Source organism: Microtus pennsylvanicus, chromosome 2, assembly GCF_037038515.1.
Source record: "Microtus pennsylvanicus isolate mMicPen1 chromosome 2, mMicPen1.hap1, whole genome shotgun sequence".
In the NCBI taxonomy this organism is placed as follows: Eukaryota; Metazoa; Chordata; class Mammalia; order Rodentia; family Cricetidae; genus Microtus; species Microtus pennsylvanicus.
Window position 1 is genome coordinate 24,494,554 of NC_134580.1, and position 23,078 is coordinate 24,517,631.

The window sequence follows — 23,078 nt, forward strand, 5'->3', positions numbered from 1 at the left end:
GTGAACACTAGCTACAAAACTACTGTCAGGACAACGCACCTTCTCTTTATTCAACCAGAGGAACACCCTCGTTCATAAACGCATGCCTTCTGGGTTAATGCACGTAAGACGTGTTGCTGTGAGGCTGAAGTTGGGCACTAGCAGAGCTGAGTACTCTCCAGAGGGGTCCACAGCCTGTCCTGATTCCACTCAGTGGATCACTGCAGCCAAGCCTGTGATCATGAACACATGAATGCAAACACACACACACAGATACACAGACATGCACATAAGCACACTTCCTCTATAGAGTGCTCATTTCCCATTCCACCCAGAACTGCTACAGGCCTTGGGATTTTGAATGGTGTGGACATACTACCTATTCAAAAGATTAAAATTATTTGAATGAATCTTTTTTTTTAATTAGTATCAGAGCTCTGGTTCAAGATAACTGAATGAACATGCATTTCCCACCTTTCTCATGACCCAATTAAATTCCAGGAGTAGCATAAAAGAGAATCTATCCATGAAATAAAACATACTTCCAGGCCGGGCGGTGGTGGCGCACGCCTTTAATCCCAGCACTCGGGAGGCAGAGGTAGGCGAATCTCTGTGAGTTCGAGACCAGCCTGGTCTACAAGAGCTAGTTCCAGGACAGGCTCCAAAACCACAGAGAAACCCTGTCTCGAAAAAAGCCAAAACAAACAAACAAAAAAAAAACATACTTCCAGCAGGCAGGAAATGATAATTATCTAGGATCTGGGAAGCATCTGGGCTCATATGGACAGATAAACCATAATAAAAGAAGCTGTGACTCCAAGTTCTCAGGGAGTCAAACAGCACACGAGGGAAGTAGGCTGTTCCTTTGGCTCCTCGGCAGAGCTCTGAGATGAGAGGCAGCAACCTCAGAGATGGACTTGTTTATGCTAAAGGACAGAAGCTGAGGGACACTGCAGCCTGCCCCCTCTCACGTGACGAGAGGACAGCTGAGTGTAGTGGTATTTATTTCATGTCTGCTAAGCAAGGCTGTTTGAACTAGAGACAAATAGAAAAGAATCAAGAGTTAGCTTTGGGCCTCCAAACAAAAAGAAGATAATACACCAGGTTGGTGGTGTGGCTCACTTGGTAACATGCTCATCTAGCATGCATGAAGCCCTGGGTTCAGATGCCAACATCAAATAAAACAGCATGGTGGTACATGATTATAATCATGGTCCTTGAGAGGCAGAGGCAGGTTGATCAGAAGTTCGAGTCGTCCTTAGCTACACAATGACTTTAAGATCAGATACATTATACAGTACCTAATAAAAGAGATGGGAAGTAGAGAGGGCAAAGGGGACAAAGGGAGAGCAGAGAAAAAAAAAATACAAGGATGCATTGTGGGCCTGGGTGCTCCTGGGATATAGGGATGGGCTGAGCTCAAAACGATTCTAGTCCAATAGTCAAGTATTCTTTACTTATTGGCAGTTTGCCTAGCTGCCAATGTAAAGATGTCTGCATTAGCAGGAACCAGTCAAGTACTCAAGGAATACTCTTTGTCAAGGAAGGGGCTTGTGGGTAATCAGACCTACATAAATAAAACATGAGCGTGTCGTCTACCTAAAATGATCAATGTGGGTGTCCTTCACTCTTTTTAAAAAAATATTTATTCTTTTAATCTGTGTGTGTGCGTGCATGAATGATGAATGTTTGCTGCACATGCGTGCGTGTGTGTGTGTGTGTGTGTGTGTGTGTGTGTGTGTGTAACAGGAGGAGGCCAAAAGAAGGCATCAGATCTCCTGGATCTGGAGTACCAGGCATTGGTAATCCCATCAACATGGGTGCTTGGAACCTAACTCGGGTCCTCTGGAAGAGCAGCAGGTGCTCCTAACCATTGAGCCCTCTCTCTAGCCCCTGAACCTTTCACTCTAAATGTGACCAACAAATGAGGAAAACTCACAATATTAAAGAGATCAAGATCAAGGTCAATAATCAGCTGACAGCTGATTATTTAATGATGCAGCTAAAAAACTCTGATAAACAAGAAAACAAACCCAGTAGACAGCAAGAGACAATTTTAAACATCAGAACAGAAATGAATGAAATAGAAATAAAACAATGCAGAAAATCAACAAATCTAAGAGCTGGTTCTTTGAGATAAAGATAAAAATGATTAATAGACCTTTGGCCCAATTAACCAAAAGAAAGAGTGAGAGGACCTAATTAACAGACTTAGAGATGAGTAGGGATACATTGCAGCAAACACTGAAGAAACTTATGAGCATTATAGGGGAATAGTTCAAAAACCTTTACTCCACTGGGCAGTGTTGACACACGTTTTTAATTGCAACATTCTGGAGGAAGAGGCAAGTGGATCTCTGAGTTCGAGGCCAGCCTGGTCTATAGAGCAAGTTCCATGACAGCCAGAGCTACACAGAGAAACCCTGTCTCAAAAACAAACAAAACAACAACAGCAAAAAACCCTATACTCACTTAAGTTGGAAAACCTAAAGGAAATGGATGAAGTTCTAGATTCAGCCAAACAACTAATATTAAACTAAGATGATATCCACAATCTAAACAGACCTATAACAAATGAGGAGACTGAAAGTAATAAGAAGTATTCCAGCCGGGCAGTGGTGGCGCATGCCTTTAATACCAGCACTCGGGAGGCAGAGGCAGGCGGATCTCTGTGAGTTTGAGGCCAGCCTGGAGCTACAGAGAAACCCTGTCTAGAAAAAAGAAAAGTCTTCCAACTTAAAAAAAAGAAAAAGTGCAGGGCCACTTGGATTCACAGCAGAATTCTACCAGATATTCAAAGAATTTCTACAGCCAGTCCTTCTTAAACTGTTCTAAACAAACAAACAAATAAGTAGATGAAGCAGTACCAAACTCCTTCTATGAAGCCAATATCATCACTCTAATATCAAAGCCAGGTAAGGACATAACAAAAAATAAAATAAAACTACAGGCCAATAACCCCAGTGAACACAGACTCAAAGTCCTCAAAAAATTACTTGTAAATGGAACACAGATATACATCAAAAAAATTATACATCATGACTAAGTTGGCTCTATACTAAAGATGCAGGAGTTGTTCAGCATAAGTGGGTCAATACAGGTAACAAATTACATAAATAAACATAAAGACAAAAATCACATGAACATCTCAATAGACATAGAAAAAATCTTTGACAAAACCCAAAATGCCTTCATGATAAAAATCCTAGAGTAGAACTAAAGGGAACATAACTCAACACAATAAAAGCTATATATAAAAAACCCACAGCCAACAGCATCTACATGGAAAAAAATTTGAAGCAACTTCACTGAAATCAGGAATGAGACAAGGCTGTGTTCACTACCCTTATTCATTTTCAATATCAGGCACAAAGTACTAGCTGAAGTAATAAGATAAGAGAAGGAAATTAAAGGTATAAAAACAGAGAGAGGAACCCAACTATTTCTCTTTGCAGATAATATGATACTTACACATGAGATTCCAAAAAAAATCTACCAGAAAGCTAGAAATGACCAACTACCAATTTTAGCAGTGTGGCAGAATATAGAATCAACCTACAAAAAGCAATGGGTTTTCTTTACACCAGCAACAAATACACAGAAAAAAAGATTGTGAACACACTCCCACTCATAATGATCTTAAATAAAATAAAATATCTAGAAATAAACCTAATCCCAACGGTAAAATGTCTCACCAATGAAAATGTTAAACCTCTGTAGAAAGAGATAGACACTAGAATGTAGACATTCCATGCTCATGTATTTATAGAATTAATAGTGTGACAATGACCATTCTACCAAAAAGCACTTGTATATTTAATGTAATTCCAATCAAAATCTTCATCTCATTCTTCACAGAAACAGAAAAAAACAAAAACCATCCTAAAAATTATATGGAACTGCAAAAGACCCTGAATAGTCAAAGACAATGGGCAAAAAGAACAATGCTAGGGATTGCCGTTATATACCTCAAAATACAGTATAGAGACACAGTAATAAAAACAGTATAGTACTGTCATAAAAATAGAAATGAAGACCAATGAGACAAAATAGGATATCCAAACATTAGTATAGGAAATGACAACCATCTAATATTTGACAACGACACCAGAAAAACATACACTGGAGAAAAGAAAGCATCTTCCATTGCAGTGAAAATTATTGTCCACATGTAGAAGAATTAAATAAGATCCACATCTATCACCTTGCATAAAATTAATTCCAGTTGTATCAAAGACCTAAATGTGAAACACTGAAGCTGATAGAAGTCATCGGCAGCACCTACAAGATATATGTGTAGAGAAGGATTTTTTGAGTAGGACCCATTTGTCCAAGAATTGAGGGCAACCATTGACAGGTGGGACGTCATAAAACTAAAAAATTTCTTGATGGGGGGCTGGAGAGTTGGCTCAGCGGTTAAGAGCACTGGCTGTTCTTCCAAAGGTCCTGAGTTCAATTCCCAGCAACCACATGGTGGCTCACAACCATCTGTAATGAGATCTGGTGCCCTCTTCTGGCCTGCAGGCATACATGCAGACAAAATACTGTATACATAATAAATAAATCTTTAAAAAAAAATTCTTGATGATGGAACCCTTAAAAGAAATCCCACACTAGCTCAGAATTGAGAAATAGATAGTTATTTATTTAGGGGTAAACGGACAAATCAGAATTCTCTGCTTGAACAGTAGACAGAGATCAAATCCAGCAATCCAACAATTCGAATGAGCAGCCAGGGCAAAGGAAGAAGAAGGGGCGGAAGCAGGCTCTGCATCAGCATATATAGTATAAGAGGCCACGCCCCAGTAGGCGGGTAACCACAAGTTGCAAGCCCTCCTACAGCAGTTTCTTACCAACTAAAAGAAACAAATAATCAGCTGAAGATGCAGCCAGCAGAATAGGAGAGAATTTGTCCAGCTATCCATCTGACAGAGTATTAATATCCAGAAAACATAAAGAACATAAAAAACAAAGTCAAGAAAACAAATGGCCCATTCAAAAAATGGGATATGGATCTAAACAGAGTTCTAAAAAGAATAAATAAAAGTAATGATGAAGTAGCTCAAAAAAAAATGGTTACTGTCCTTAACAGTTAGGAAAATGCAAATCGAAACAACATTGAGATTTCATCTTACCCCAGTCACAGTGGTTAAGATTAGAAAGGTAGGGCTGGAGAATACGGTAGAGGAGCCCTCATTCGCTACTGGTGGAACTGTAAACTGGTCCAGTCACTCTGAAAATCAGTGCAGACAACCCTCAAACAGCTAACCATAAATCTACCACACGACTCAACTATGCCACTCCTTGGTATGTGCACAAACCCACAACCTACCCCACACAGACTTCATCAGTCACGCTCCCTGGTGATGCATTCACAATAGCTATGGAAGGGAAACAACCTAAATGCCCTTCAACCAATGAATAGCTAAGGAATGGATAATAGAAATGAATGGAAGAATCACATATGGGATATTACTCAGATATAAAGAAAATGAAATTTGTAGGCAAATGGATGGAACTAGAAAATATTATACTAAATGGGTAGTACAGCCCCAGAAAGTCAACATTGAATGTTCTCTCTCATCTGTGACTCCTAAATCCAAATCTTCAGAGGTGAGTATGTGATCTGGAGTAACCCCAGAGGCTAAGAAAGTAAAGAGGGCCATGGCAGGGGATACGGAGCTGTAAAGAGGGGAATATCGTGGTTAAAGTGATTTTAAGGGGGAAATGTGGGAAAAAAGGAGTAATTTGGGAAATCAACACAGAAAGAAAGAGGAGGAGGGTAAAATAACAAGGATGTCTGAAAAAGTCATAAGGAATCCTATTATTTACTTACCTGAAATTGCATATAAAACATATCTATGTGCATACATGTAGACTTTAAGCAAATTTTCCTACCTGGGTTGCTGTGGTGGTTTGAGTGAGAATGGCCTTCATAGGCTCATGTGTTTGAATGCTTGCCTCCGGGTCGTGGAACTGTCTGGAAAGGATTATGAGGTGTGGCCTTCTTGGAGGAGATGTGTCACTAGAGGAGGGCTTTGAGGTTTCAAAAGCCCACGCCAGGCTCAGTCTCACTCTTTGTCTGCCTACAACTTGTGGTTCAGATATGAGCTCTCAGCTACTACCCCAGCACCGTGAGTGCCTGTCTGCCGCCATACTCTCAACCATGATGATTGTGGACTAATCCTCTGAAACTGTAAACAAGACCCCAATTAGGTGATTTCTTTTATAAGTTACCTAGGTCATGGTGTCTCTTCACAGCAATAGAACAGTAACCAAGACAGCTGGCCATGTTCCTCCATCAAGAGCCATAAACTAACAAAATCTTCAATGTCAGATGTTAGAAACACCCCTATAATTTGTTGGTCATGGGGGTCCATGAGGCTCCCAAAATATTATAGGCTGTTGTTCTTGCCCTTGCTTTTCCCCAAAAGGTAGAAGGTAAATTCTTACTAAAAACAGCATGTATTTTGGACACAGGACACAGAGGATCTGAGTTGGATCTGACTGGTAAGCCTCCTTCATAGGGATTTGACTTTCGTGGTATCAGAAGGTGCCATGCAAGCTTCCGAGGGAGAAAAGCAACCAACAGTCATACCTAGCTGTGGTGACTATGAACCACATCAATGATCTGCGTGGCATGATACCACTAATGGTACAATAGCGGTATAAATATTTTGACAGCAACCAATAGCTTCTGAATTGGACTTAGACCCACTCGACAAGAAAAAACTATGCCTGGTACTGGAACCCTCGCCAATCCCCAGGGGAACATACAACTGTCATTTTATTAAATAGCTTAATTAATAACTGCATTATAACTACTTGCCCTTATAGCCACAGAGAAGTGGAATACCCATCCCTCATCAAAGAAACCTCTTTGAAACAGAGGCCATTGCAGTAAATCACAACTAATCAAAATGCAAGGAACAAGTGGTCACATGGTTCCCAGTGATCCACCTACAGCCTGGTTCCTGGACATAAGGCACAGAGAGCATAGAGGAAGAGGGGGTGAAAATACATGAACCAAAAACCAGGAAGTTTGCTGTGAGATTTTGTCTCCTTGAAATGTGAGGGAAGCTATACCCATAAAGTCTCAGCAATATGGCTGCCTACACATGAGCCGAACAAAGATGACTACAGCAGGCAGGCTAACCTAGAAGGGAGAAAGCTCATGGGGCTTCCAGTCTAGACAAAGAACGTTAGACAATAAAGGAATGCTGTGAGCAGGAGAAATAGTCTACCCCAGGGAAGAGCTCTTAATTCCTTATTCAATACCAGTGGTCAACCCTGAAAACATATGCCATATTGTATTTATATAGTTAGGTGTGGGGGGTGTGTGAAGAGGCCATAAATTTGAGGGAAAGCAAGATAGAGTTGGGATATATGGGAGAAGATGGAAGAAAGAAAGGGAAAGAGAAGAGAAAAATGTTGTAATTGTATTTCAATATCAAAAAATAAAACAATTAAAAAGAATAAGCATAAACTATACTCAGCTTGTTAATCTCTCTATCCTGCCGAGATAATGATCTTCATGTTACTAAAATACCTGCAATGTACTGCACAAGTATGGGGATTACTTGGAATTCTTATTTAAATGGCTGGTTTGGAAGGTTTGGGGATTGGATTTCATCTCCACTCCTTCCCTCTTAAACATTGCATCCACTAAGATGGTTGCGTTTCTTTACTGTTAGCATTTATTGTTTATGTAGAATGCATTGTATCTCACCAGGTCTGGGTGCATATGTTTGCCTTTCTCTCTTAGGAGTTAACACATAAAGGAGGTCTCATAGATGAGCTTCAGGGAGGAAGCAAAACCTCTCTGCCTTCCATTTGAATCTCTGTACATTCTAGAAGAATAGAAGTGTGAGATCCAATAGAGCGTCATGAGTTTGGAACACTACTTTATTAGAGATTTTTGTCTCATATTTGGACAATAATTAAATTAGATCAAAATTTGTCATGTTTATCAAATTAATCACAAATATGATATAACACATCTAATGCTAAAAATATTTATCTGAGATTCAGGCTTATCTGGACAGTCTATAGTTTATATGGTATGAGGAAAAAAGGTAGAGGAACAGAATGGAGAGGCAGCTTTGTTATTCCCAAACAAATAAGAGGAAACGTATCCATCTTCTCTACTTCTTGTGAACTATCCCTAAGTCTGTAATTGTAAGAACTTTCCATTGACTTGATACTATATAAGCGCTTTTAAAAAGCAAGTATGTCGCCAGGTGGTGGTGCACGCCTTTAACCCCAGCACTCGGGAGGCAGAGGCAGGCGGATCTCTGTGAGTTCGAGACCAGCCTGGTCTACAAGAGCTAGTTCCAGGACAGGCTCCAAAACCACAGAGAAACCCTGTTTCAAAAAAAAAAACCAAAAAAAAAAAAAAAAGCAAGTATGTCTTTTTTACAGCTAGGTTTTGTTACCACAGTGATCTAGTAATGTATTAATCAGGAACCAGGGAGCCAAAGTGAATATACCAAAGAAGATAGCACCCATGTCTGCCGATTCCTAGGGGCGAGTGTAACACCTAAATTCAGGGGCATGTTTCTGGTTGCAAAACTGTAATAAAGACATAAGGGATGAATGGAGAGATGACTCGGCTGCTAAAGGCTAGGCTCATACCCAAAAACACAGGACTTGAGGAATCTCTTCTTTATCCCAATAAAGACAATCCACTACCACGTATGTATAGGCATCTCAGTAAGAGGGTGACTGGGATAAAACGTCATGCCGATGGTATCATCATATCCCTGCATATGAGGTCTAATTATTGTCATGAAAGCATCTTTTTATTCTTAGTTGTATAAAGAGGCTGGGATTACTCTGTCTCTGTGGCTCCTTAGCAGGTGGTCTATGTTGCGCATCAGAGTGTAGTTTAGTGCATGACCAACATCTATTGATGTTTTCTTTCTCATCTGCCTTGGTGGAAAGGCTTCCTGGGCTAGTAACAGAATCTGGAAACAGATTATATTTCCAAAATCTGCTTGAAAAACTAAATTCAGATTTTATATTGATTTTACACATTGAAAGTAGTGAGTAATAGACAGCATTGGCCAAAATTGGGCATTTATACCATTATTATTCTTCTGTCTTCTCTTTAGTCCAATAGTCATTTGAACAAAGAACAGGATTTAGGAATAAAGAGTTTATCAGTGGACAACTGATCAAATCAAAAGGCTCCTGATTCCTTTTTTTCTCAATTTATGTAAGAGTCTTTTAGCATAAATAAAATCTAATTTGCTCTGGGGGAAAAAAGAAGAAAGAGACAAGGTGCAGAAAACCCAGAGGAACATTCATAAATTAAAAACAGTATCCTCATAGACACTTGAGAGGATGATGCAGGAATAAAATAAAAAAGGCTGCTATTAAAAATGATCAATGAAGGGATATGAAAAAGGCCTTGAAATATGATTATTAAAAGGGAAAAAGCCAACAGAAAGGCTAAGTGCCAGAATTAACAGACATAGCACAATGGGTATTCCTGGAGATATACTTGTCAAGGGTTAGATTCTACCAAGGAAAGAGAAAGGTTCTGTGATGGTAAATGAATATATACCCAGGGGAAAATTCCCTGGGACAATATCACCAAATACTAATGAATATGAATGATATGACTACACCCAAGCATATCATGAAACACTTAGAATTCTTAGTATAAAAAGAAAAATGCCCTAAAAGGGACAGAAGAAGAAGAAGAAAAAGAAGAAGAAGAAGAAGAAGAAGAAGAAGAAGAAGAAGAAGAAGAAGAAGAAGAAGAAGAAGAAGAAGAAGAAGAAGAAGAAAAAGAAGAAAAAGAAGAAAAAGAAGCAGCAGCTTAACCTGAAAAGGAAATAAACCTAAACCAAGCAGGTCAACAGCAATATGTGTGTTGTTACACAAAAGTAAGAGGAAATTATCTTAACTCTTGATTCCACACTTCAACAAACTATTCTGTGGTCAGGGAGATAATGACATTTTCCATTTTATAGTAATAGTTACAGCTTATTAAACTCTCGTTATATGTCAGGTATAGATCTGAGGTCTTTGTAATTAACCTATTAACCCTGTCTGCAGAACATGACAATGAACTTGGTGCTATTGTATTCTTGGTTTCACAGATGAGAAAGCAGTCATAGAGGAGAAAACTGTCAGACCTGTGCAGACACGGAAGGCAGACTCGGGCTTTGAATCCAAAGCCTGGCACTCTTTTAATTACTACGTGTGAGGGTGCCATTTTGCTGGTCAGTTATTCACAAAATTGGTGGCTCATGTAGTCATCATGAGAAGAATGACCGGAAGAGTGGGTCAGTGGTTAAGGACAATTGCGGCTCATTCAGAGGACCAGCATCCAGTTCCCAATACAAAAGGACCCACCATACTCTTCTGCCTTCCACAGGCGCCTGCATGTGTATGGTGCACATATAAATGAACAAGCATGCATATCCATGTCAAAATAAATAAATCTTTAAGGGAAAATGGCCTGAGGGTGCACTACAGTGAAATAGACTCCCAAAAAGAAGACAGCACAGAATCCTAGAATCTAGGACCCTCGGCCACTAACCTGGGAGGACTTTTCGAGATGACAGGATGTGGGAAAATTAAGGAATTGAAAGAGGATGTTTGTGTTCTGAGAAGAATGTCGTCATCTAAGAGAAAGAATGGTTTTATTTCTGTCACTTTGTATGCAGCCTGCCCTGAACTCCCTTCTCCAAAGCAGGTCTCCAGAGTGCTCCCCACACCAGAGCCTAAAGAAGACCCTATTGGAAGTTTGAGGTTTGGGTTGATAAAATGGTAGGTAGCATTTATTTCTTTGGCCGAGTAAGAAAAAAAGAGCTATTGAAAACTCAAATTTTTAGCCATTTTTTGAGAGGGAAAGTAAATGAATGCTTGGGATAATCATTTATAAAAGGCAGGATCTGGTCACATGATCATTTCTCCCATGTGTCCAGTTTGAGTTACTACTCAAATAAAAAGTATTTACATATTTGATATTGTAAATGTAATTTATTGTTTTTATAGGAAAAGCATAAAAAATTCAACTATATTTTCTAAAGCATAGAAATAAGACCATAACAGGTTTATAATATGTAAGTTTGTGATAGTTAACAAGATAAAAGCGTGGGATCTAGGGCAGTCTGGCCACACAAGTGGGACCCAGGGCAGCCTGGCCACACCTGGAGCCCACGCCGCACCACTGCCATAGCACTCAGCACCGGGTTCCTGGAAAAGCCATAAGCTGACACCACCCAGGAACAGACTATCCAAAGGAAATCCCTGACATTCCAACCATTGTAGATAGGATCACTGCCAGCACACACCCATCGCTTTTCTCCAGGACACCCCTTCACAAACGTCAGTCAATCAGGGGTCCTGAGCCTTAGGAATCCCTCATCCCCACCTTTGCTACTATAAATACCCAACCCCAACTGAACTCGGGACTCTCCGATCACTCCAATACAACGGACGCACAGAGAGTCCGAGTTTGCAAAATTGTATAAGAATAAAGGCTCTTCGCTTTTACATACAGGGCTTGGTCTCCTAGTTGGTTTTGAGGGGACTCCATGATCAGGGCATAACAAAAATGAGGAGAGATACGTATGGACAAAGTAGAAATACTTTAATTTCCTTATCTTATGGGGCGATTATTTAATAAAAATGTAAAATATTATAAATACACGAGGTAAAGGCAAAAAATAAAACTTAAATGTACTAAATCAGAGTCCAGCGAGGAAAAGGAAAAGAGGAAGATGCATTCTTCACAGTTCATGGCATGAAGTTGAAAGGTTTCAGTCAAAATTTATGAGGTCATAAGTGAATAGTTTATAATGGAATCTGCCAGATTCAGGTTTTTTTTTTTTTTAAAAAAAAAAAGGCTAAGGGAGGTACACATGGAGAATGAGATTGTTGCTAGTGTTTTGTTCATTTTATCATGTGTAGTTACCACGCTTAAACTTGAGTTGGTTCCATGAGTATACGGGTAAGTGAACTGGAGTAAACAAAGATGCGCGCACTTTTTTCTTTTTTCAAAGAGGAAGCACGAACGTAGAAATACGATGACTGATAGGATGGAAAAGAGGAGGGAAGGAAAGAGCATTTCATGTAGACGGCCCTCCTCAGAGAGAAGATCTGAAACAGAGAATTAGAGCCACAAATTTGCTAGCTGAGGCAGAGTAGAAGGGAGCGCGGAGACAAGGTTACACGGACTGGCAAGCTTCAGGCCTGTGTGTGAGGATAAAACAAAGAAAGGCCAAGTGGGTACCCTTTGGCGGGCCCTGTGGAGACACATCACTAAACAAACACATAATTCACAACAAAGTCAGTGCAAGAGGTTTATTGGGAGAGAGGGGAATGAAAGAGCAAAAGGGGGACATGAGAGAGGCAGGCAGACAGACAGACAGAGAAAGAAAGAGAACATGAAAGAGACAGTCAAGAGAGGTTAAAGAGGAAAGGAGGCAAGAGCTGTGCCTGAAGGGACCTCTACATGAAATACTCTTTCCTTAGCCTGCTTGCTTTTTTTTTTCCTTGAGACAGGGTTTTTCTGTAGCTTTGGAGCCTGTTCTGGAACTAGCTTTTATAGACCAGGCTGGCCTCGAACTCACAGAGATTCACCTGCCTCTGTCTCCAGAATGCTGGGATTAAAGGTGTGCACCACCACTGCACGGCTATGTTGTTTCCTTTTTAGATACAGTCGAGAAATGAGGAATACAAAACAAGATGAAAGCAGGAAAACCGAAGATCTGATAGATAGGAGGGATTAAAAGAGAAATAGAAAGAAAAACACAGCAATAGAGAAGAAATGATTCCGCAAAGCCAGGATGCTGAGCTAGTAGCCAGATCATGTCTTTTTTTTTTTCCACCCGAAAGATTTTTTTCTTTATTATATATGCAGTGTTCTGTCTGCATCTTTGTCTGCATGCCAGAAGAGGGCATCAGATATCATTATAAACGGTTGGTTGTGAGTCACCACGTGGTTACCGGGAATTGAACTCAGGGCCTCTGGAAGAGCTGTCAATGCTCTTAACCTTTGAGCCATCTCTCCAGCCCCAGGTCATGTCTTTAATAAAACAAGAAAGGATAGGAGTGGAAGCTGAGAGTGATGAAGTCAAGGAAGCTGGCTGTGCTCCAGTCAGTAGCTTCATGGGAAAATTCTCTTTGCGCCTTTTGTGTTTGGTTGGCTCAGTGGTAGAGCACTGAGCAAGCACAAGGCTTTGGGGTCAATCCTCAGGAATACAAAACAAACACCCAAGCTATAAAAGTCATATCTTCTTTGGACAGAGTCATGTAACGGTCTCCAACTCTGGGCAGTTCCAGCAGCAGGGAACGTTCAGCTCTGGGAATCTGTCACCTCTCTGGCACTAGAGACACACTTACATTTCCTTGGGAATGACCATTTTCAACTTTATTTCATTCCAACTTTTCACCGTTTCCTAGTGACTTGCTACCTGTCGAGAGTGGCCACTGAACACTCGGTCTAAGACTTTGTCTCGCTTCATTCTCTGTTGTCGAATAATCCTTTACATTGTACGAAGATATGCCACTGTGGTTGGTTTAATAAAAAGCTATACAGGCAAGAGCTAGGCAGGATTTTCTGGGCAGAGAAAATGCTGGGAAGAAGGGCAGAGTCACAATGAAACTCAGAGGAAGCACGACATGTAGGAGACAAGGTAACAAGCCATGAGTCACATGGAAGCTTGTAAATGAATAGAAATGGGTTAATTAGTTATCGGAGCTAGTTAGAACAAGCCTAAGCTATCAGCTGAGCTTTCATAATTAATAATAAGTCTCCATGTCATTTTTGTGAGCTGGTGGCCCAAAAGAAAATTTTGACTACAATTCTCTCTTGTAATATTAGGTTCTTTCCCTTCATAGATTCTTCATAGTTTGCAGTGATTAATTTATAGCCCCCTCTTTTAATGACTGCTTCTCTTAGTACAGCAGTTCTCGACTTTCCTAACACCGCCATCCTTTGATACCTCATGTTGTGGTAAGCCCAACCATAAAACTACTTTAATCGCTACTTTTCAATCTTAATTTTGCTTCTGTTATGAAGGATATCTGTGTTTTCTGATGGTCTTAGACAACCCCTATGAAAAGGTTGTTCAACCCTTAGGGTTGCAACCTATAAGTTGAGAACCACTCTCTTAGTAGTTTAAAAACTTTGGGAGAGCCGGGCGATGGTGGCGCACACCTTTAATCCCAGCACTCGGGAGGCAGAGGCAGGCGAATCTCTGTGAGTTCGAGACCAGCCTGGTCTACAGAGCTAGTTCCAGGACAGGCTCCAAAGCCACAGAGAAACCCTGCCTCGAAAAACAAAAAAAACAAAAAAACAAAAAAAAAAAAAAACTTTGGGAGAGCAGAGATTGTGTGGTTTACTCATTATTAGAAGATACAGAATTGTCACTTAGTAGGCTCAACAAGTATGTATTGGATGGATGGATGGATGGATGGATGGATGGATGGATGGATGGATGATGGATGGATGGATGATGGATAGATGATGGATGGATGGATGGATGGATGGATGGATGGATGGATGGATGGATGGATGGATGATGGATGGAAGGAAGGACAGGTGTGTAAGTGTGTGTGGATATGTAAATACACCATGCCCTATGCTATCTGTGTTTTTCATCTCTGTAATCTGTCTTCACTTTCCATACAGAATTATTGGTTTTGTCCCAAGCACTGAGGCTGGAAAAATGAATAGAACCCTGTTCTGGCTTTGCAGAACTCTAATTTTTTTGTTTTTTGTTTTTTTTGTTTTTTGTTTTTCGAGACAGGGTTTCTCTGTGGCTTTGGAGCCTGTCCTGGAACTAGCTCTGTAGACCAGGCTGGTTTCGAACTCACAGAGATCTGCCTGCTTCTGCCTCCCGAGTGCTGGGATTAAAGGCGTGCGCCACCATCGCCGGGCCAGAACTCTAATTCTTGAAAGGGAAATATACAGATTGACTAGCAATGTGAGGTGAGTGTGTATATGTCCCAAATGCCCACTCCACTAAGAATACACAGAAAAGGTGTTTTCTGTTTGCAGAGTTAAAGAAGCCTCAGAAACAGCCTTAAGTTTCAAGGCATGCACCAAAATTTTATGAATGAAGGACACAAGAAAAGCTCTCCAAAAGATGATGTATAATGATAAAGGGGGATTACTGGAGGGATCGTGAGTCATTCAACATGATTGCAAAATGGAGGGCTATAGAGCAAAGGCCACAGACAGCATCAAGATCCCCAGCTTTGCCTTTGACAATGATGGGGACGATGATCAGATTTGCATCTCAGGAAGGTCACTGCAACAGAAGCATTGGTACTAGTTTGGAAGGGCAAGGAGATACGTCAGACATCAGCTAGAATTTATAAGGGAAATAATGAGAGTGGCAGCAGCAGGAGAAATGAAGCAGAGACAAATTCAGGGACTTCTTTTTTTTTTTTTTTTTAAAGCACATAAATAAAAAAAGACCATTACTCATGGGCTGCAGAGAGTAGTTGAAAAGAGATTTCAGGATAATCTCTAGGTTTGTAATTTGAGCACCAAGACGAACCCTTTGGTACCTTTAACAAAATATTGAAAGGGAAAAGAGGAGAATGTTTGGGAATTGCAGTATTTCTGGTTCCCTAGCCTAGAAGGATACAGTTATTGAAAAGATACATCAGGAGTCAGGGTGAGTTTTGGTACTAATGGTTTGTGGGTTCGGCTAACATCTAGGAGCGGACAGATGGGTGAAGAGAAGAGAAGGGAGCATGGACCCTGTGAGACCTGCCTTGCTCATTCTAATATCAAATTAGAATTTGTGGTGAAGATTTTTTTTCATCTGACTTGATAATTTACACGCTGTAGTTAGAGATGCCATAATTTAATTTTAGTTAAGTGTGTGCAGTCTTGACACTGTTGCCATTTACAAGAACTCAAAGCTAATACTGTACTCTTTTAAAATGTTTTAAATTATTTGTATAATTGAAACTCAAGCCACATACTACACAAAATATGGTCATTTTGTATCTTTGGTGATCACTTTTAGAAGCCATGTAGACAAAGGCAAACGGTAAAGCAACATCCTCCCTGCGCCCTCCCTCCCTCTGCTCTACCTGCACTATTGTTTGGTTTTTTTTTTTTTTTAACCACTCAAATACTATTAGAAGTGTGGCCTGCCTTTGAGGGAGAAAAAAGTTACCTGGAAAATTACCATTTCAGAGTTCTTAGAGCAGGTCCTGGAATAAAACCCCATAAAACAAGAGCAAATTAGCAGTTATTAGCATATTCATAAACTGAACATAAGGTCAAACTCTTTATTTTCATTCCAAAAAGCCACCTTCTTATGTCATGGGTCATTGTTTTTTGTTCTACAGCCAATAGTGTGATTTGAATAAATTCTCATAGGCATTCACAATTTGAAAAAAAAAAAAGAAGAAGAAAACATCTGGAAAGAAAGAAATGTCGGCAGTTAAATATACTTAGTAAATTAAGATACAACCCTGCAGCGTCTCAGAGCAATATGCCGTCCTTTATCCTCATGATCTCACAAGTGAAGTCTCTCTCTGTTCACCAAGATTTGTAATAAAAATTGTGACAGCGTCACGCTGAAGCAATTTCCCTGCTAATGTAACGGCATTAAGATATTCAAATTATCATTGTCTTTCGTGCTGGGAGTTTTCAAAGAAGCACGTCAACGGAGAAAGCAACACTAAACCCTGTAATGTTAGTTTGGAGGGAAATTGCATGAGAAACTTCACCACACATTAAAAAAAACCATATCTCATGGACATTGAAAACCAACGTGACAGACAAGAGCAGGAGTCTCAGAAATTAGGTGTGTCGTTGATTTCAACTGTGAACTTGATTTTAAAAAATCTAGAGCAAGTTGTCAATGAAGCAATTTGATTAATAATTAAAAACATGTAGGTCATTAGCAAGACACATTTGGGGGTGTGTCTAGGAGGGTTTTTCTGGAGAGGTTTGCCTCACTTGTGGAGGACGCCTGCTCTGAATGTAGGTGATACCATCTCATGGGCTAGGGTTAAACTCTGAATATAAAAAGATTAAGGAAACAGGCAGCCAAGTACCAGCGTTCACCTCTCTGCTTCCTGACCACATAAACAACAAGTCCCGTAGCCTCAGGTTGCCTCCATTATACCTTTCCTTCCCTTAACTGAGTCAAATTAACCCTTCCTTACTTAGTTGCTTCTTGCCAGGCATTGGTCATTGTTATGGAAAAATTAAAAATGCCGCAGTAGGCATCAGAAGGCAGCAGAAATTCTGTAGGTTCCCAAGAGGTGGTAGCAGGCCAGTCCCAGGCAAGGAGACACATGGCGGGCAGGCAAGAGACAGAGACTTGGATAGGCACGACATGCAGAGTGAGGTTAAATATTCAGGAGGTTATGGAGGGGAAGGAAAAAGGGAGAAGGGGGAGAGGGAGAGAGAGAAAGAAAGAGGAAGAGAGAGAGAGACGAGACAGAAGTGGGGGAAGAGGAGAAGTGGGGAGAGAGGCAGAAGCTGCCTCTCTGAGAGAAAGACAAAAAAGAGAAAGCTCAGGCCGAAAGCTGAAGATCAGCCTGTCTCAGTGGATGGGGGAGGGAGTGGGTGTGGCTTGTCTCTTAAGGAGATAGAATAATCATTACAGTCATAAGAACAAGAAAAGTAACGCGGAGGTGGCACCTCCCAAGATGGTAAACCAAGAGGTGACTTCGTGAATGAGTCAGTCATCTCTGTTTGATTAGGAAAGGATGGGGAAAATGAGATGGGGTTTTTGTTTGTTTTTCTTTTATGTTTTCTGTGACAGGGTTTCTCTGTGTAACTCTGGCTGTCCTGGATCTCACTCAGTAGACCAGGCTGACCTTGAACTCAGAGAGATATGCCTCTGCCTCCACAGTGCTAGGATTAAAAGACTTATACCACCAGAGATGGAGTTTTTGAAAAATTGTTTTGCATCTTAGATCTTTGAGAACCTCAGAAAGGTCAGTAAAAAACTATGTGGAAATATTTTTCCTGCCTCTAGCAGCCTAGACCCAAAAGAAACCCTTGTGATTTGTTGTATTCAAACTCTTTCTCTACAGTCCTTTTATGCTATATTATCTCCAGTAAGAGAAAATTGGCTCCTACAGTAATTATCAGGGTACCATTATGATGAGGCTGTCTCCTAGACACTCCCTCAGTCACATCAAACAGGTTTCTGCTTGGACATATATATATGCTTCCCGTTGTCTGGTTCTCTTACCACTGCTACATCCAAAAGCTTTCCCATTGCCAGCTCTTACTGCTACGGTTAGGGGCAACTTGGGATCCCTTTTCTGATTTCGCCCTACTCCGGATCAACTGAACTTACCCAAATTATGTATCCCTAGCTGGGATAGAAAATTGACATGGGTGTTCAGTACCATCACCATCATTATATGTACTTAGACACACATGTACTTCTATCACATACACACATCTTTCTTTCGCACTCCCCACTTGTGGTATGAACGAGAAACACTCCCCACAGTATTTGAACACTGACCCCAGCTTGTGTTATTTGGGGGAGGATATGGACCTTTAAGAGCCGAGGCTTCTCTGAAAGAAGTAGGTCACTGGGTGCAGGTTTATGTGTTACATCCTGGTCACGGTTCTAGCTGGATTCACTTCCTGCCTCCTGGTCCACTGACCCATGAGGAAGTAAGATGTCCCAGCTGTATAATTCCACCATCCTGGAGCTACCTACTACCATACTTTCCCTACTCTGATTCTCTCAAACCATGAATCAAGAAAAACCTTTCTTCCTTAAGCTGCATTGTAGCATGAATAGTAAAAAACTAGAGACAGATAGTGGGGTTCAACCTGAAGAGCAAAGGAGTCAGCCACTGGCTCTTACCTCCACCACAGACTGAAAATGGATGAGATCCTAGTTCCATGAATCTTGAAGACTCCACACCCCACATCCCACACTCCACTGAGTTCCTATCTCTTCCCCCTTTATATTCCTCTGTCTGCCCAGTCATTTCGCTCCTGTCTCCACCTTCCTAGTGCTGGGATTAAAGGAGTGGGATCCCAAGTGCTGGGATTACCTTTGCGCGAGGTCTGTTTCTCTTTTAAGTAGATTCAATATTGTGTAGCTCAGGGTGACCTTGAACTAACGGAGATCCATCTTCCTCTGTCTCTCAAGTCCTGAGATTAAAGGTGTATGCCACCACCACTGGGCCTATATGGCTGACTACTATGACTGTTTTGCCCTCTGACCTTCAAGCAAACATTATTTATAAAAACACAAGTAATATACCATTATCTTTCCCCTTTTTGTATTAAAAATGCCTATAGCTAATATAAGAAAACTATACAATAAACACAATAACTATATACAATATATACAGGCAAAAATACATTAACAATGTCTAGTCCATTTGCATTTGATAAATTCAGAGAAAATACTCTATATCTATCCTATCTTGGTGAGTCCAAAATCTTATACCTAATTTACTCTCTAGCATAACTTGCTTCCTGTGTCAGGTAAAAAGGACTTCTATAACTATAAATATCTAGTCTTCTATATCCTCAGAAACCCAAGAAGGAGATAATATTAACTAAGTCAGCAGAAAGCTCAAGCAAGTGGCTTCCAGAAAATGTGAGAAATGACAGAAACAGCCTGGACAGTCACTCAAAGTTTCTCTGCAACATTGGGGCATCTACCTTCTGCCTACAGTCCTAGCTTATCCGGCAGACTTTCTGTAAATCAGGATATTCCAAAAGGCTGTCCCTCCTTGTCTTGACAATGTTTTGCAGTCACTTTCTTTTGTGTCCTGCTTATCTAATTAGGACAGCATACTGTCAACATTCATGGAAAGGACATTTTCTTGCCCAGTGAATTAGTTTTGCCACAAAGAAAGTAAACTCCACGTGGAGTTTTTTCGAAGCCCATTATCTTCTCTGAAGTAGATCAGTGCTGCCAGGAGCAGACATGTCTCATTGTCATAAAAAAAAAAAAGCAAAAGCAAATGTCATATTCTATAGATCTCTGAAGTATTACAAGATGACCTGCTTATTTAAAATATATCTTTGTTTGACCTTGAAAATATACCTAATGTAACTACAAGTTTGATTACAATAAGTGATTAAATACTAACCTACATTTCTTTATTATCCTAAGCAGTTGGTAATAAAAATTTCCAAGGACTAAAAATTTGTGTTACATTGTTTTTTTTTTTGATTTATTTATTATGTATTCAGTGTTCTGCCTGCATGTATCCCTGCAGGCCAGAAGAGGGCACTAAATCTCATTACAGATGGTTGTGAACACATGTGGTTGCTGGGAATTGAACTCAGGACCTTTGGAAGAGCAGGCAAAGCTCTTAACCACTGAGCCATTTCTCCAGCCCCCTTGCGTTACATTGTTAAAAGAGTTATATAGATACTATACCTTGAACAAGAGTAGAAATGTATGTATAGTATGTTTTAACAAAAATCAATCTCAAATTTGTATCAATATACAAGATTCAATGTAAAACACTTAAACTAGTAGTTGCTTTTTAAAAGTAGATCCAATAATCTACCTTTTTATCATATCTATATCCTCCCTTACTTCTTTTCAGAGTAGATTCAATAACTTACTCTTTTACAAGGTAAATCATCTCAGTTAGCTACCTTGATATTGATCTGAGTAGTTTGTAGTCCAAAGCTGATCTCTAGGTGGTGTTTTTCAGCTTAGTGGTATTATCTTAGTCCTGGAGGAATCATCATTGTGGGGTCCCATCCTCCTTTGGAGACTTCAAAAGTCACTGTTAGGCTTGTGGTTCACTGCAGAAAACTGATAAAGACTCTTGTTGTCAGGGTTTCTGTCCTGCCTGGTTCCCGCAGTCATTAAGTCCCAAAGAAATCACACAGCGGTCTACATTAATCATAAACTGATTGACCCATTAGCTCATGCTTCTTATTAACTCTTATAACTTTTATTAGCCCATTACTCTTGTCTATGTTAGCCACATGGCTCAGTACCTTATTCGGCAAGACAGTCACATCTTCCTTATTTTGTGGCTAGGTAATGACTGCAGACCAAGCTTTCCTCTTCCCAGAATTCTCCTGGTCTCATCACCCACCTCTACTTCCTGCCTGGTTGTCCCACCTATACTTCCTGCCTGGCTATTGGAAAATTAGCATTTTATTAAAATATAATTGACAGAATACAGACCATTGTCCCAACAATGGAAGTATAGGTGGGACAACCAGACAGGAAGTAGAAGTGGGTCAATGAGAACAGGAGAATTCTGGAAACAAGGAAATCCTAGTCTGCAGTCCTGACCCAGCCATAAAAGAAGCAAGATGTGACTGCCTCGCTGAGTAAGGTACCAAGCCACATGGTTAACATAGACAAGAACAATGGGCTAATATAAGTTATAAGAGTTAATAAGAAGCCAGAGCTTCTTATTAGGGCCAATCAGTTTATGATTAATGTAGACCTCTGTGTGATTTCTTTGGGACTTAATGACTGCAGGAACCAGGCAGGACAGAAACCCCGACAGCTCAAACCCAAAATCATGTATAGGAAAGTAGATGAAAACTTTTTTAAGAATTAGTACTCTATATGACCATTAATATCATGACAAAAAGTTTAGAATATATATATATGTATTAATATTATAAAATTTATACCTTAAGAAAAGCTGTTAAAGGCTCTCTATAAAACTAAAGAATTATGAAATTAGTAGCAATAAGATAGTCCATAAATATTTTTTTCTTCTGTCCCATATCAGGTGACTCTTCTGACATGAGACAGAGATTTTGGATTTCATTTTAATAAGCATGCTTGGGTTTAGAGAAAGAGAGAGTTACACTCCAATTCCAAAGCCAGCTTTAATCTTTAATTGGACTAGGACTACAAAAAGACCACTGGTATTATATGTCCGCAGAGAACAGCAGAAACAAACATTTGGAAAGATTTATGAAATTTTATCCTTTTTAAAATGTGATATACTAATAGGCCAATTACTCTTTTTCTTGAGACATTTTTTCTGAATGATTTGTCATTTGTCTTCACAGATATCTCATTTGTCCAGTGGTCTTTGGATTCCTTAGCTGCATGTCTTTATTCTTCTGAAAAGACAGAAAACAAACCCTTCCCCAAACCTAATTTTGGGAAGATTCTGATCAAATTTAAAACATTTGTTAGTTGTATAGGTTAGTTTAGATTAATTGCCCATGCTGTTTGAGGAACTATCATCTCTTCTAATTAAGAAGTATCTCTTGTTCAAATCAAATCTTTATCAATTTTGATGGTAACAATAGCTTTTTTTCTCCTGTGGAAACAAAAGCAAAACCCCTTCCCCAACACAACACATGTCCTGGTTTCCATTCTGAGGTCAGTATATCTTTAAAGTATATTAGCTGATTTATTTATTTATTTTTTTTTTTTCGAGTCAGGGTTTCTCTGTGGTTTTGGAGCCTGTCCTGGAACTAGCTCTTGTAGACCAGGCTGGTCTCGAACTCACAGACATCCGCCTGCCTCTGCCTCCCGAGTGCTGGGATTAAAGGCGTGCGCCACCACCGCCCAGCTTATATTAGCTGATTTAATTCTGTAGTTTTTTCTACTATCTAATGTCACTCCACAGCTGTTGTTCCTTTCTCATTAGCATTTAGAAATTTCAAAGTTAATAAAGCATTGTGCAATATATTTCTGAGGATATTATTATCTTTCTGTTTATTTAGCATATCCTTAGAGTTCAATTTGATCTTTTTATAACTGCCTGGCCTGTAGGATTGTGTGGTATACATGTAATATGCTTTATATTATAATAAGCAAAAACTGTTTCATTTTCTTAGAGACATATGCTGGAGCATTGTTTGTCTTTATTTGTATAGGTATACCCATGATGGCCATAACTTCTAGCAAATGTGTGATTACCAAAAATCAGCATTTTCTGAACTCAAAGCAGTTGCCATTGAAAACCTGAATAGGTATCAATGGTAAGGTGTACATATTTTAGTTTTCCAAATTCTACAAGATGGAACACATCCATTTACCATATTTCATTCCTTTGTGTACCCTTTGGATTACTTCCTGCATGTAGTGGTGTTTAAAGATATAAAGAACAAGTAGGACACTTCCTTATAATTTCCTTGGTTTGTTGCACATGATGGAAAAGTCTTTTTTTAA